Source organism: Arachis ipaensis, chromosome B06, assembly GCF_000816755.2.
Source record: "Arachis ipaensis cultivar K30076 chromosome B06, Araip1.1, whole genome shotgun sequence".
Classification (NCBI taxonomy): Eukaryota; Viridiplantae; Streptophyta; class Magnoliopsida; order Fabales; family Fabaceae; genus Arachis; species Arachis ipaensis.
In genome coordinates, this window is record NC_029790.2 from 59182180 (window position 1) to 59195929 (window position 13750).

Here is a 13750-nt window from a genome sequence, read left to right on the forward strand (position 1 = left end):
CAGAAGTCAAGTTTGATTTGAAAGAAGATGAATATCTGAAGATCCAAGAGCAGATTCGAAACAGAGGCTGGGAAATCCTAGCTAACCGTGAGATAAATGTGGGAAGAAACATGGTCCAGGAATTCTATGCAAACCTGTGGCTGACAAATAAGCAAAGAGTAGAGGGAACTGCCTTCCACACTTTTCGAACCATGGTCAGAGGGAGGATTATCTACTTCTATCTTGACAAAGTGAGAGAAGTCCTCAAACTTCCTCAACTGCAGGATGATCCAGAATCCTTTTACAAGAGAATGGCTAAAGATAAAAAGTTAGATCAAGTTCTAGAGGACATATGACTCCCTGGAACCAAGTGGATAACCAATTTAAAAGGTATCCCAAACCAACTGAAGAGCAGAGACCTCAAGCCAGTTACTAGGGGCTGCCTGGATTTCATTGGGCAATCCATACTTCCCACCAGTAACCGCTCTGAAGTCACTGTCAAAAGAGCAGTGATGATCCACTGTATTATACTGGGAAAAGAAATGGAAGTCCATCAATTAATTCCTTGTGAAATTTACACAATTACAAATAAGGAATCCACTGAAGCCAAATTGGCCTACCTAAGCTTGATCAGTCTGTTATGCAAAGATGCAGGAGTACAAATAGATGTTGATGAGTATATCCCAGTGGAACACTCAATCACCAAAAGGGTGATGGATGGACCTCAAGTTCAAGACAACCTCATCAAAAGGACGGCGCATGAGCTCCTCCCAGAAATTCCTCAATTTGACTATTGGACCCGCTTAGAAGCACCTGTTAACAAGCTCCAAGAATCTATGGATCAACTCAAAGAAGAGCAGCAGAATCAGAACAGCATTCTCTGTAAACTGCTCAGAGAACAAAAGAAGCAAGGGCGTGAGCTACAGGAACTAAAGCGCCAGAAGCTGTCCCTTGAAGAGCCAGGCATCCTACAAATTGAAGGAGCACTTGCCTCTCCAAATGCAGGTTGTTGAGTCCTAACTCTGTGATAACTTTTGTTATTAGAGATCTATTTTAAGAGTTACATGAGCATTAGTATTAGAGTCATTTAGTTTTATGTCTTTAATTTCCTTTCTTTTATTATTATATGTCTGCTTTTATGTTTATTTTATGTCTTATTTTTATTTCATGATCATCAGTGTCTAGTGTCTATGCCTTAAAGCCATGAATGTCTTATGAATCCATCACCTTTCTTAAATAAAAAATGTTTTTAATTGCAAAAGAACAAGAAGTACATGGTTTCGAATTCTATCTTGAAATTAGTTTAATTATTTTGATGTGGTGACAATACCTTTTGTTTTCTGAATGAATGCTTGAACAGTACATATTTTTGATATTGTTGTTTATGAATGTTAAAATTGTTGGCTCTTGAAAGAAAAATGAAAAAAGAGAAATGTTATTGATAATCTGAAAAATCATAAAATTGATTCTTGAAGCAAGAAAAAGCAGTGAATACAAAGCTTGCGAAAAAAAAGAGAAAAAGAAAAAAAGAAAAAAAAAGAGAAAAAGAAAAAGCATGCAGAAAAAGCCGATAACCCTTTAAACCAAAAGGCAAGGGTAAAAAGGATCCAAGGCTTTGAGCATTAATGGATAGGAGGGCCCACATGAATAAAATCCTGGCCTAAGTGGCTAAATCAAGCTGTCCCTAACCATGTGCTTGTGGCGTGAAGCTGTCAAGTGAAAAGTTTGAGACTGTGTAGTTAAAGTCATGGTCCAAAGCAAAAAGAGTGTGCTTAAGAGCTCTGGGCACCTCTAACTGGGGACTCTAGCAAAGCTGAGTCACAATCTAAAAAGGTTCACCCAGTCATGTGTCTGTGGCATTTATGTATCCGGTGGTAATACTGGAAAATAAAATGCTTAGGGTCACGGTCAAGACTCATAAAGTAGCTGTGTTCAAGAATCAACATACTGAACTAAGAGAATCAATAACAATATCTGAATTCTGAGTTCCTATAGATGCCAATCATTCTGAACTTCAAAGGATGAAGTGAGATGCCAAAACTGTTCAGAAGCAAAAAGGCTACAAGTCCCGCTCATCTAACTAAAGCTAATTTTCATTGATAAGTTTGGGATTCATTGTATATTCTCTTCTTTTTATCCTATTTTGTTTTCAGTTGCTTGGGGACAAGCAACAATTTAAGTTTGGTGTGTGATGAGCGGATAATTTATACCCTTTTTGGCATTGTTTTTATATAGTTTTTAGTATGTTTTTGTTACTTTTTATTATATTTTTATTAGTTTTTATTCAAAAGTCACATTTCTGGACTTTTCTATGAGTTTGTGTGTTTCTCTGTAATTTCAGGTATTTTCTGACTGAAATTGAGGGATCTGAGCAAAAATCTGATTCAGAGGCTGAAAAAGGACTGCAGATGCTGTTGGATTCTGACCCTCCTGCACTTAAAATGAATTTTCTCGAGCTGAAGAAGTCAAATTGGCACGTTCTCAATTGCGTTGGAAAGTAGACATTTTGGGCTTTCCAGAAATATATAATAGTCTATATTTTGCTCGAGATTTAATGGCCCAAACCGGCGCCCAAAGTCAGCCTAAACCTTTCTGGCGTAAAACACCAGAACTGGCACCTTTTTCGGCGTTAAACTCCTATTCTGGCACCCATCGTGGCGTTTAACGCCAACTTTGGGCATATGAACGTGAAAGCTTGAAAGCTCAGCCCAGGCACACACCAAGTGGGTTCCATAAGTGAAATTCTACACTATCTACACTTAGTTACTCATTTTCTGTAAACCTAACTTACTAGTTTAGTATAAAAACTACTTTTAGAGATTCATTTTTGTAACTTATGACATTTTTACATTCCATATTGTATCTTTGACGGCATGAGTCTCTAAACCCCATCGGTGGGGGTGAGAAACTCTGCTGTGTTTCAATGGATTAATGCAATTACTACTGTTTTCTATTCAATCACGCTTGATTCTATTCTAAGATACTCACTTGTACTTCAATATGGAGAATATGATGATCCGTGACACTCATCATTATCCTCAACCTATGAACGCGTGCCTAACAACCACTCCCGTTCTATCTAAGCTCAACGTAGTCATTAGGCGGCAGCTTGAGTGCGTTTCTCTTGGGTTTCTAATCTACGAACTGAGTCCGGAGGTTAGAACCTTCGTGGTATAGGCTAGAACCAATTGGCAGCATTCCTGGGATCCGGAATGTCTAAACCTTGTCTGTGATATTCCGAGTAGGATCCGGGAAGGGATGACTGTGATGAGCTTCAAACCTGCAAATGTTGGGAGCAGTGACAGTGTGCAAAAAGACAAGGGTCCTATTCTGACGCTAGTGGGAACTGACAGATGATTAGCCGTGCGGTGACAGCGCATATGGATTTATTTTCATCCGAGAGGATCATACAGCTTGCCATTGAAGGAAGCCATGCGTGTTTGGAGAAGAAGACAGTAGGAAAGCAAAGATTCAGATGACAGAGCATCTCCGAAACCTCAGCCTGTTTCTCATCACTGAATCTCAAGTACTATTTATTTCATGTTATTTATTTTTCATAAATATAATCACTCTTATCATTAATCTCCTGACTAAGATTTACGAAATAACCATAGCTTGCTTCAAGCCGACAATCTCTATGGGATCGACCCTTACTCACGTAAGGTATTACTTGGACGACCTAGTGCACTTGCTAGTTAGTTGTGCGGAGTTGTGAAAAGTGTAATCACAATTTCGTGCACCAGTCCTCGTGTTGTACCTTTTTTTTTAACGTCGTGCTTACCCTCGTTCTTTAAACGACGCTATCTCGAATAGTTTAGCTAAAGCGAGCCTTAATGAACTGATTTTCAGCAAGCTCCCACGGGCCCCGCAAGGCTTCGCAGCTCGATTTATCCTTCGTCGCGAGACATGCTTATGATAATTGTGTGCGAATACTTTAATAGGTGCGATCATAACAGCACTAATGCACCGGATCACATCAGAACTCCGCAGTTAAGCGTGCTTGGGCCAGAGTAGTACTACGATGGGTGATCTCCTGGGAAGTCCTCGTGTTGCACCTTTTTTTTTCTTTTTTTTATGTCGTGCTTACCCTCAATCTTTAAACGACACTATCTCGAATAGTTTAGCTAAAGCAAGCCTTAGTGAACTGAATTTCGGCAAGCTCCCACGGGACCCGCAGGGCTTCGCAGCTCGACCTACCCTACATCGCGAGACATGCTTATGATAATTGTGTGCGCTTAATTTAATAGGTGCGTTCATACCAGCACTAATGCACCGGATCCCATCAGAGCTCCGCAGTTAAGCGTGCTTGGGCGAGAGTAGAATTAGGATGGGTGACCTCCTTGGAATACCTCGTGTTGCGCCAGTTTTCTTTTTTTTTTTTTTTACGTCGTGCTTACCCTCGTTCTTTAAACGACGCTATCTTGAATAGTTTAGCTAAAGCGAGCTTTAATGACCTGATTTTCGGCAGGCTTCCATGGGCCCCCAAGGCTTCGCTGCTTGACTTACCCTACGTCGTTACACAGGCTTATGATAATTTTGTGCGCCTACCTTAATAGGTGCGATCATACTAGCACTAATGCACCGGATCCCATCAGAACTCCGCAGTTAAGCGTGCTTGGGCGAGAGTAGTACTAAGGCGAGAGTAGTAATAGGATGGGTGACCTCCTGGGAAGTCCTCATGTTGCACCTCTTTTTTTTTAACATTGTGCTTACCCTCGTTCTTTAAACGACGCTATCTCGAATAGTTTAGCTAAAGCGAGCCGTAATGAACTAATTTTCGTTAAGCTCCCACGGGCCCCGCAGGGCTTCACAGCTCGACTTACCCTACGTTGCGAGACATGCTTTTGATAATTGTGTGCGCATACTTTAATAAGTGCGATCATACTAACACTAATGCACCGGATCCCATTAGAACTCCGCAGTTAAGCATGCTTGGGCTAGAGTAGTACTAGGATGGGTGACCTCCAAGGAAGTCCTCGTGTTGCACCTCTTTTTTTTTTTTTACGTCGTGCTTAGCCTCATTCTTTAAACGACGCTATCTCGAATAGTTTAGCTATAGCGAGCCTTAGTGAACTGATTTTCGGCAACCTCCCACGGGCCCTGCAGGGCTTCGCAGCTCGACTTGTCACGAGACATGCTTATGATAATTGTGTGCGCATACTTTAATAGGTGCGATCATACCAACACTAATGCACCGGATCCCATCAAAACTCCGCAGTTAAGCGTGCTTGGGCGAGACTAGTACTAGGATGGGTGACCTCCAGAGAAGTCCTCGTGTTGCACCTCTTTTTTTAGATCGTGCTTACCCACGTTCTTTAAATGATGCTATCTCAAATAGTTTAGCTAAAGCGAGCCTTAATGAACTGATTTTCGGCAAGCTCCCACGGGCCCTGCATGGCTTCGCAGATCGACTTACCCTATGTCGCGAGACATGCTTATGATAATTGTGTTCGCGTACTTTAATAGGTTCGATGATACCAACACTAATGCAGCGGATCCCATTAGAACTCCGTAGTTAAGCGTGCTTGGGTAAGAGTAGTACTAGGATGGGTGACCTCCTGGGAAGTCCTCGTGTTGTACCTCTTTTTTTTTTTTTTTAACGTCGTGCTTACCCTCGTTCTTTAAACGACGTTATCTCGAATAGTTTAGCTAAAGCGGGCCTTAATGAACTGATTTTCAGCTAGCTCCCACGGGCCCCGCAGGGCATCGTAGCTCGACTTACCCTAAGTTGCAAGACACGCTTTTAATAATTGTGTGTGCTTGCTTTAATAGGTATGATCATACTAGCCCTAATGCACCGGATCCAAATAGAATTCCGCAGTTAAACGTGCTTGGGCGAGAGTAGTACTAGGATGGGTGGTGCACAAAATTGTGATCCCTGGTAATGGCTCCAAAAACTTGGTGCTCTAATCTTAATTCATAATTTGTCAAAACTTTGATACAACTAACCAGCAAGTGCACTGGGTCGTCCAAGTAATAAAACCTTACGTGAGTAAGGGTCGATCCCACGGAGATTGTTGGTATGAAGCAAGCTTTGGTCATCTTGTAAATCTCTGTCAGGCGGATATCAAATGGTTATGGAGTTTTCGAATAATAATAATAAATAAACAGAAAATAAAGATAGAAATACTTATGTAATTCATTGGTGAGAATTTCAGATAAGTGTATAGAGATACTTTCGTTCCTCTGAACCTCTGCTTTCCTGCTATCTTCATCCAATCCTTCCTACTCCTTTCCATGGCAAGCTTTATATAGGGCATCACCGTTATCAATGGCTACATCCCATCCTCTCTGTGAAAAAGGTCCAAATGCTCTGTCACGGCACGGCTAATTATCTGGAGGTTCTCGATCATACTGGAATAGGGTTCACCCTCCTTTTGCGTCTGTCACTACGCCCAGCACTCGCGAGTTTGAAGTTCGTCACAGCCATCCCTTCCCAGATCCGACTCGGAATACCACAGACAAGGTTTAGACTTTTCGGATATCAGAAATGGCCATCCATGGGTTCTAACTTATACCATGAAGTTTCTAATATCTCAGACTCGGTCCTCTGTATTAGATATCTAAGAGATACTCATTCTAGCTTATTTGCATGTAAAATGGAAGTGTTTGTCAGGCACGCGTTCATAAGTGAGAATGATGATGAGCGTCACATAATCATCACATTCATCATGTTCTTGGGTGCGAATGGATATCTTAGAAGCGGGATAAGTTGAATTGAATATAAAATAGTAGCACTTTGCATTAAATCATGAGGAACAGCAAAGCTCCACACCTTAATCTATGGAGTGAAGAAACTCTACCGTTGAAAATACATAAGTGATAATGGAGTTCATTGGTCTCAGCCCCAGAGGGGAACCGGAGTAACCAAGACTTAAGTTGATCCGAAGATGTCAATACAATAGTAAAAAGTCCTATTTATACTAGACTAGCTACTAGGGTTTACAAAAGTAAGTAATTGATGCATAAATCCACTTCCGGGGCCCACTTGGTGTGTGCTTGGGCTGAACTTGAAGTATACACGTGGAGAGGTCATTCTTGGAGTTGAACGCCAGTTTGTAACGTGTTTCTGGCGTTCAACTCTGGTTTGTGACGTGTTTCTGGCGTTTACACTACAAGAAAAATACCCATTCAGCCACACTTTTTTTAAGCTACATTTGAAAAGCGTAGCCTATTCATAGAATAGGCTTAGAATAGGCTATGCTTTTCTCCGTGTTGCCTTTTTATAAGAGAAAAGGATACACAAATGCGGCATCATTTAAAAAGCGTAGCCTTAGGTATTATAGAAATCACTTATAAAGCGTAGCCGTAGGTTGATATCTATAGGTTCACTTTTCGTATCAAAGGAGACGCTTTTAAAGAGTAGCCTATTTGTTAAGTTTTGGGTGCGTTTTAAAAGTGATGCCTAATGTATCTAGAGCCAAAAACTTAACACTTAGTAAATTTTTTCCCTCTTTTTCCTGAAAGCAAACTGATGATGACACTTAGTAAAATTTTTACTAAGTAAAATTTTTTATCCATTATTCCCTCCAAATCTCACTCAAGCCAAAGCACCTTCATCGTCCCCTTTCAGAAACCCTGGAAAGGTCACTCAGGCACCGTCGCAAGGAAGAAACCCTGCCTCCAAAGCTCACCATCGTCGCCCCCCATTCACTCTCTTCAGTCTCGCCATTGACCCTCTCACTCTCGCCATTGACCGTCGTCGCCCCCACGCACCACTCACCCGCACTCACCACTCTCCACATTGCTGCACTACTGACCGTCGCTGCGCCGCCCTCACCATCGTCGCTGCGCCGCCCTCACCACCGTCATCACCCCCAAATCGGAGAAAAGCGTTTGTCATCACCACTCACCACTGACGGCGACACCACTCACCACTCCAGGAAGACTCTGCGCTCACTCATCTTCCCCACTCATCTTCATCGTCGCTTCTCTTCGCTGCGCGGTCACATCACGAAGACTCTGCGCTCAACTGAAAGCTTTCTTCATTCGTGAGGTTAGGGTTCTGATTTTAGGTTTCAATTTGGGGGTTTTGGTACAATAATCTGTGACATCGTGAATTGATGAACATGCATGCTATTGTTGCAGCGCAGGAGAACTCGTGAATTTAGGGGTTTTATTCCATTAACACAGGTGAGTTTGTCCATGATTAGTTGCTGCGCAGGAATACCAAGATGAGTTGCTTATTATGTTTGTTGCTTATTATTGGTTTTCTTTTTCTTTCAATTCTACTAATTAATAGTTTCAAGTATTGTGTAGTTTCAATTCTTATTATTAGGTCTCAAGCTAAATTTGTTGGATTCTTGATGAACTCAAATAAAATAAAATATGGCTGTGAAAGTCTGATCCGTTAAATAATGTGTGACATTTGTATTGAACTGTATTTAGTTAATTAGATTCGAGTAATTTGTTTGGTGTTTTGTTCACGGCATCTTAGGCCAATTCTGCATAGTTTTGATTCCATCCAATACCCAATTCTGCATGCAAAATTATTGTCTTACTGTTAAAAGTTCCAATCTTTATGGATTAATTGAAATGAGTTTTGGTGCTGTTGCTATGTTAATTTTCATTTTTGCTTGATCCTAGCTCATTGTTGGTTCGGGAAATTGATTCTGGGTTTGGAAATTTGAGCTTTTTGCTATAAAAATACTAGATTTGAAGCCCTTGAATCACCTAAATTCCATGTAAGTTAGGTTTTGTGCGTGACCCGTAAAAAATAACAAATTGGTTAATGTTAGTTTGACTGATATATTTATTTAAAAATATGATTTTTTTCCTTGATCGACTTATGGAGAGAAATACTTGGGTGACTTTGTTATTTTATACTGTTTCAAGTTTTGTCATTTTTAGTAATTTCTGAATTCACGATAATTAACTTTACTTGATTGATCTGCTATACTCTTTGTTGATGCCACCATATCTTAACCCATCGTTTCGTCTCTTTCTGAATTCACGATAATCACTTTTTGAGCAGTACCCTTCTCAGGAATTTGGAAAAGATGATGACTTTGATGGGATTCACTGGTCACACTTTAGAATTCTGGAAGAGTTTCCAATGCCTAGTTACTCATCAAGCTTGACTGGTTTAGGATATGGTACTGGTATCAGTGGTAATGAAGTTGATAGTTCAGTTGATGATGGGATCATGCTTCAGAAAGGTAATTTTCTTTTTCTTCTTGAATGGTTTGGGGCCTGCCCCAAACTTCTGCAATTTTAATAGATTCTTATTATTATCTTTCACTTGTATAGTAAGTTGGTTATGCTTTTCTTATCTTATTGATCTTCCAGCCCTTACTTCTGAGGGAAGTACCTTTAGTTAGTTGTGTGCTATAATTTCTATCACATTAAGCCTTTTACTACATATAGTGAGGATAGTTTCTTTCATACTCAGTCAATTGTAGACTTGAACCTTATGTTTCTATGGTTACTAATATGGAGTATACGTATAAGATTTAACTGTTAAGTAGCATGTGGTTAAAAAAAAGAGGGACCTAAGGCTACGCTTATAAAAAGTAGCTATGGTATACAATGTGGCTACGCTTTACAAGTGATGCAGTAGTGTTGAAAAGCGTAGCCTATTCTGGAAAAATGAAAGCTGAAAAGCGTAGCCTTTGGTTCTGGACAGCATCACTTGAAAAGCGTAGCCTATTCACAAAGGCCAAAAGCGTAGCCCTTGGTGCAGAAAAGCGTAACCTTTGAGAATAGGCAACGGCCGAATAGGAATCACTCCAAAAAGCGTAGCCGTAGCCTAAGGCATCATTTTTTTTTACTTTTGACTACACTTTTCAAATGTACTTGAATGTGTGTTTTTCTTGTAGTGAATTAACTCCAGACTGCAGCGTAGAACTGGCATTCAACGCCCTTTTGCGTCGTCTAAACTCGGGAAAAGTATGGACTATTATATATTGCTGGAAAGCCCTGGATGTCTACTTTCCAACGCCATTGAGAGCGCGCCATTTGGAGTTTAGTAGCTCCAGAAAATCTACTTTGAGTGCAGGGAGGTTAGAATCCAACAGCATCAGCAGTCCTTCTTCAACCTCTGAATCTGATCTTTGCTCAAGTCCCTCAATTTCTGCCAGAAAATACATGAAATCACAGAAAAACACACAAACTCATAGTAAAGTCCAGAAATGTGAATTTAACATAAAAACTAATAAAAACGAAAAACAGAAAATTTGAGAACAAGGAATGAGTCCACCTTAGTGATGGTGGCGTTTCCTTCTTGAGGAACCAATGATGTCCTTAATCTCTTCTATGTCTCTTCCTTGTCTTTGTTGCTCCTCCCTCATTGCTCTTTGATCTTCTCTAATTTCATGGAGGATGATTGAATGCTCTTGATGTTCCACCCTTAGTTGTCCCATGTTGGAACTCAGTTCTCCTAGGGAGGTGTTGATTTGCTCCCAAAAGTTCTATGGAGGAAAGTGCATCCCTTGAGGCATCTCAGGGATTTCTTGGTGATGAGCTTCTTCATGCGTCTCTTGAGATCCATGAATAGGCTCTCTTGTTTGCTCCATCCTTTTCTTAGTGATGGGCTTGTCCTCATCAATGAGGATATCTCCCTCTATGTCAATCCCAGCCGAATTGCATAGATGTCAAATGAGGTGAGGAAAAGCTAACCTTGCCATAGTGGCGGACTTGTCAGCCACCTTGTAGAGTTCTTGAGGTATAATCTCATGAACCTCCACCTCTTCTCCAATCATGATGCTATGGATCATGATGGCCCAGTATATAGTAACTTCAGATCGGTTGCTAGTGGGAATGATTGAGCGTTGAATGAACTCCAACCATCCTCTACCTACAGGCTTAAGGTCCAGTCTTCTCAGTTGAACCGGTTTGCCTTTTGAGTCAATCTTCCATTGAGCTCCTTCCACACATATGTCCATGAGGACTTGATCCAACCTTTTATCAAAGTTGACTCTCCTTGTGTAGGGGCATGCGTTCTCTTCCATAATTGGCAAGTTGAACGCCAACCTCACATTTTCCGGACTAAAATCTAAGTAATTCCCCTGAACCATGATGAGATAATTCTTTGGGTTCGGGTTCTTACTTTGATCATGGTTCCTAGTGATCCATGCATTAGCATAGAACTCTTGAACCATTAGAATTCTGACTTGTTGGATGGGATTTGTTAGAACTTCCCAACCTCTTCTTTGGATCTCATGTCGGATCTCCAGATACTCATTTTTCTTGAGTTTGAAAGGGACCTCGGGGATCACCTTCTTCTTAGCCACAAGATCATAGAAGTGGTCTTGATGGGCTTTGGAGATGAATCTTTCCATCTCCCATGACTCGGAGGTGGAAGCTTTTTTCTTCCCTTTCCCTGTTCTAGAGGATTCTCCAGTCTTAGGTGCCATCAATGGTAATGGATAAACAAAAAGCTTTATGCTTTTACCACACCAAACTTAGAATATTGCTCGCCCTCGAGCAAGAGAAGAAAGAAAAGAAGAAGAAGAAGAAATGGAAGAGAGGGAGAGAAGGTTGTGTCTCGGCTAAGAAGGGGATGAGAGGGTTTTGTTGTGTGAAAAATGAAGAAGAATGGAGTGGTTTATATAGTGGAGGGAGAGGGGTTAGGTTCGGCCATTTAGGGTGGGTTTGGGTGGGAAAGTGATTTTGAATTTTTGAAGGTAGGTGGGGTTTATGAGGTAGGTTTATGGGGAAGAGTGGATGGATGTGAGTGGTGAAGGGGTAGTAGGGAAGAGAGCTTGATGTGATTGGTGAAGGGTTTTGGGGAAAGGTGTTTATTGGGAAGAGAGGATGAACATTGAGAAGAGGGAAGAGTATGAGTGGAGGTAGGTAGGGATCCTGTGGGGTCCACAGATGCTGAGATGATTCTGTGGGATCCACAGATCCTGAGGTGTCAAGGATTTACAACCCTGCACCAATTAGGCATGTAAAATGCCTTTGCATGCAATGCTGGTGTTTAAACGCCGAATTGATACTTGTTCTGGGCGTTCAGCGCCCAGATGCAGCATGTTTCTGGCATTGAACGCCAGTTCTATGCTTGTTTCTGGCGTTCAGCGCCAGCTTTCCTTAGTGTGCATTCCTGGCATTTGAACGCCAGGATGCTGCTTGTTTTGGGCGTTCAACGCCAAATCCATGCTCTGTTCTGGCGTTGAACGCCAGCCAGATGCTCCTTACTGGCGTTTAAATGCCAGTAAGCCCTTCCTCCAGGGTGTGATTTTTCTTCTGCTGTTTTTTATTCTGTTTTTGATTTTTCTATTTATTTTGTGACTCCACATGATCATGAACCTAATAAAACATGAAAGAACAATAAAATAAAAATAAAATTAGATAAATAAAAATTGGGTTGCCTCCCAACAAGCGCTTCTTTAATGTCAATAGCTTGACAGTGGGCTCTCATGGAGCCACACAGGTGATCAGGTCAATTTTATAGACTCCCAACACCAAACTTAGAGTTTGGATATGGGAGTTCAACACCAAACGTAGAGTTTGGCTGAGGCCTTCCAACACCAAACTACAGTTATTCTATCCTTTACAACATTCAGTACGCACAATTATCAAATCAATCACCAACTACAGTTATAATTCAACTCAATTCCATCCACATCAGAGAAAACAATATCAATTACAACTTCAAACACTCACAACAAAGCCCAAAGACATTTGCAGCCTTAACCTGAATTCAATAATCCAATTGAAGCACTAAAACATCATCAAACTTATTCCAAATTTCACAACCTCAAACCAAGCTTATTTCTATCAATTAGTCTCTCATAATAACAAAACCAATTATATTCACAGTAGCAATCCAAACTCAATTTATCAATTATCCATACAACAGCTGTTCAACAATTAACTCGGCATATTTCAGTTTAATAAGTTACACTAAATTAATCATTATTCACAACAGCATCTAAGTTCAATCACAGCTCAGAATAATCATAACGACTAACTAATTTCAAATGCATTTCAAGTCATTCATGTTAATTAAGAAATTCTTAACCATTGTTAACAATTTGCACTTATCCAATAACTTTATAGGCATTCTAAATTAAAAATGTTTAACTTTAAAAATAAATCCCCTACCTCAGTTAGTCGAAACCCACAAAATTAAACGTGACTCCAATTTCGTTCTAACTCGCATCAGCAACAACAGCAGCTCTAACAGTTTCCTGATGGCATTAACAGTATCCCCTATGATAGTTCTAACAGTAAACAGGGAAAATAGAGTAGCAACACTGAACAAAAACATAGGTTTCCTTAGTTAGAACAGGTGAAAGACATAGGAATAGGATAGAAGCAGAGCAAGGATTAAATCTCACGGTCTCAAAAATGGAGGAATTGGAACCAAATCAATAGTTCAATAGTAGCTCTGATGGCAGCAGAAGCTCCGACAGTTGCGAGAACCAGAACCAGAAGCAGATCCGAGCAAGCCTCCCTTCCAAAACTCCAGAAGCAACACCAGTTCCAACAAGGCTCGACGGTGGTAGCGGCCGACTTCAGTGCTGGCGACGCCGGGTAGAACGGTGACGGTAAAAGCTCGGCGCGGTGGCTGGTCTTCAGCAGCGGTGGCGACAGCAACGCTCCCAGTTCCTCCTCTTCGTGGTTCTTCTCAGGCGACGGGACGACAGCAAGGCGCGACGCTACTCTCCCCTATTTCTCTCTTCCTTCTCGACAAGCGTGGATGGCACGACAGCAAGCAAGACACAGCTGGGTGTGACGGGTTCGACGGAGTCACAGCGATGGTGACGCGGCGGTGCAACTTCGACGGTGTTCGGCTCCTCAGCGGCTTCAAAACTGACGGCGACGT

The 13750-nt window shown here is 41.2% G+C and overlaps 1 long non-coding RNA gene across 1 annotated transcript; it reads right to left on the reverse strand.

Annotated features, from left to right (window-relative positions):
• LOC110263337 lies at positions 130 to 13342 on the reverse strand. The gene is made up of 3 exons (XR_002348802.1): positions 13027 to 13342; positions 7855 to 7856; positions 130 to 140 (listed from the first exon to the last, which is right to left on the reverse strand). It is a non-coding gene; the product is annotated as an uncharacterized LOC110263337 (long non-coding RNA).